We start from the raw sequence: 3,381 nt of genomic DNA on the forward strand, positions 1-3,381 counted from the left end.
AAAAATACTCGACGCCCCCTGACATGTCTGATCTCGATGAACGCCGGGCCATTAGTTTACATTCCATGACAGCTATTTGTGCTCTAATGGAATGTAAACAAATGGGCGGAACAAGTCCCATGATGTCACAACTAGCTCTGCCCCTTTGTTGACATTCGGGAGCAGAGTTGTAATTTTGTGTCCGGTGTTCGTCTGGATCGGACATGTGGGCAGGCGAATGGCATTTTTTCTTTCGGCGGGTCAGCGCCTGTAGTCCATCATGACTGAAGTGGATCTACATCACTGGTTGACATGATTGACCTATGGATTACATCGATGGAATGAGTAGGGGTAACAACTACCCCTTACTCATTCACAAAGGGGGAGGTGGGATCTGGGTGCACCCTTTATGAAACTCAATGCATGTCTATGGGGCCAGAATCTTGAAAATCAATTGTCCCCTTTTTTTTTGAAGGCTTATATGCAAGTTGAGGGCCATAAAAATGGTATGGGGATTTGGGTACTGCCCCTGAGGACATGTATCAATGAAAAAAAAACGTTTAAAAAGTACAGTTTTTAAAAGAGCAGTGATTTTAACATCACTTAAACTGAAACAATAGAAATGAAAAATTCCTTTAACCTCTTGCCGTCCGCCCGTAGTAAAAAAACGGACGGACGGCACTGCAGCATCTGCGGGTTGCCGTCTCCAGACGGCAATTTTTTTCTGCTCGCGCGCGCCCCCTAGCGGGCACGCACGGGCAGAAAAGACCCGCTAAATGCACACACCCGTTACCGGGTGTTTCACATATAGGCGATCAGCGGGTCCATAGCCCGCCGATCGCCTATATGTGCTCGTTCGCGGCACCCATCCCCCCCCCCCCCGCGCCCGCTCGGCGCTTCCGGTTTTTTGTTTTTTTTTTTTTTTCCCCCTGACCCCTCACCTTGATTCCCGGGATCCGCTGCCCCATCTTGGATCCCGGGACCGGCTCCGAGGGCGTCAGGAGGAGGAGGACGGGAGATCAGCTCCTTGCTGATCCCCGTCCGGGCTGTGAATGCAGAAGTGATGTGTGTTACATCACTTCCGCATTCACCTGTCAGTCATCTGGAGAGAGAAGAAGCTGATAAAGCAGATCTCTGCTTTATCAGCTTCTTTTGGGGTCCATAGGTGATATTAGGGGTCCTAGAGACCCCTAATATCTCCATAAAGAGGACCTGTCAGTGTGCCTTTGCTATTATATAGGGGGTTGTTATCCCCCTATATAATAGCAATAACAATAAGTGCAAAAAAAAAAATATAAATAAAAAAAAAGAAAAGTAACACATAAAAAAATAAAATAAAATAAAAGCCACATATAAAAAAAGGGGAAAAAACCCCCCCAAAATGTTTAACTCCCCCACCCCCACGTTTACGCGCCTATAAACGTAAATACGCGTCCGGTGCCCCAGCGCGCAAAAATTACAATTGCGCTACACATGTTACATATCGCCGCGAACGTCGCAGTGAGAGCAATCATTTTAGGGCCATCAATCACTGATAACACTAAACTGATGAGCGGTAACAGCTTTTAAAGCGTCGCCTAGGGCCAATTTTCCTATTATATCGTTTTTGAGGTTTCGCGCGCGCACGCAATTTTAAGGCTTGACATGTTTAGTGTCTTTTTACCCGACGTGACCCCATCTTTTATATTTTACCAAAAAATTGGGTAATAATAAATGTTTTATCATTTAAATATTGTGCCTGGGGGGTCCCTTTAAACTGCCTGTAAAGTGGCACATCTGTATGTATAGAACCTGCTGTAGCAGAACCAGAATGTATAGAACCTGCTGTAGCAAAATGTGACATTTATAAAGAAAAAAAATGACATTTAACCCTTTCACTGCCACCGACGTAAGGCTTACGGTGGTACAAAACTGTTTCCAGCTGGGCAGCATATTAAGACTTATGTCTGTGACTTTCTCCCTTCTGCTATAAGCTCATGGTCGCTTTAGTGACCATGAACTTATATGAGAACGGTTCTCTCGACAGTCCTCTTTGAAATAATACCTGCTATCAGTGGCTGAGAAGTCTCTGATGACAGCTATTCACCTAAAATCCGCCGCCGGCATATGTCACCTTCTCCCCCTGCCTGGAGCCGCTCCATGCTTCTCCTCGGATTCCCACTGCTCTCCCGTGCCTGTATGGGCTAAGACAGCGGGGATCTGAGGATAAATGGCCGACGTGGGGGCGGAGGAGGGTGCCGCTCGATCACAGTGATCGAGCGGCATGAGAGCAGCCCAGCGAGGAGGAGAGAGCAGTCGCTGTAATCCTGTCAGTTTCCGGATGACAGAGGCTGTATGTGTGGCCAAGCAGAAGATTGGTACATATCAGTGATATTTACCGACCCTCTGTGTGAAGGACAAACATTGGAGTGATCGTGATCAATTCAATGTTTGTAAATAACTGTACTATATGTCCCCAGTTATGAATGAACGGGATGTGATTTACATCAGTTCCTATTCTGAATGGGGAGTAGCACAGAGGCTTCTCCCCATTCATAAACTGATGATAGTAAACATTTTACTATCACCAGATTCTGAATGAATGGGAAGCCTCTGTACTGAGTGCTTTCCATTCATTTAGAACAGGGGCTGCACAAAAAGAGATTGAGGACTCTGTGTACTAGACATGTGCGATCCGAAATTCGTTTCTGACGAATTTTCGGAAATTCGGAGATTCGGATGCATCTGAATTCCGAATTACAGCTAAGACGAATGCAAACTAATCTGAAATTCCCGATTTCCCGAAATTCGTTATTGGACGAATTTCGTTGCAGAAAAATGACATTAGGAAGACACACATCAATGCTTAAAGTACAGAGGATATAGAGTAGTGGATAGAGGTACAGGCTTGCCATTGCTAAGGTTCCAGGTTCAATTCCCGGGCAAGTCAAGTTTAAAGTTTTTTTTTTTCCCTTGGCTTTTGAATTGGCATGGTCTGGAAGGAATTTTAAAGGGGAACCCCAGCCCAAAAATGGGGGGAAAAACGTGGGGTCCCCCCTAACAGTCCTACCAGACCCTTAATCCGAGCACTGGCCCGGCAGGACAGGAAAGGGGGGGGGCGATCGAGTGCCCCCCCTCCCTGCGCCTTACCAGGCCATGTGCACGTCCAACCATGAGAGAGTGAAGTTTTTTTTTTTTCATAAACGAATTTCGGGAAGGACTACCGCTAACGAATTTCGTCCGAAACTAATTTAATTTCGGACCCGAAAAACTAAACTAAACAAATTTTTTTTTTCTTTTTTCAAAACGAAACGAAACTAAACTAATTTTTTGCTGGTGCACATGTCTACTGTGTACTCAATTTATTTTTATTTTTTAAAAAGGAAATGTCAGGAGTCTGTTTAGACCCCTGATATTACCCTG

The sequence above is a fragment of the Nanorana parkeri genome, unplaced genomic scaffold (assembly GCF_000935625.1).
Source record: "Nanorana parkeri isolate BGI_ZX_2015 unplaced genomic scaffold, ASM93562v1 scaffold472, whole genome shotgun sequence".
NCBI classification, from domain to species: Eukaryota; Metazoa; Chordata; class Amphibia; order Anura; family Dicroglossidae; genus Nanorana; species Nanorana parkeri.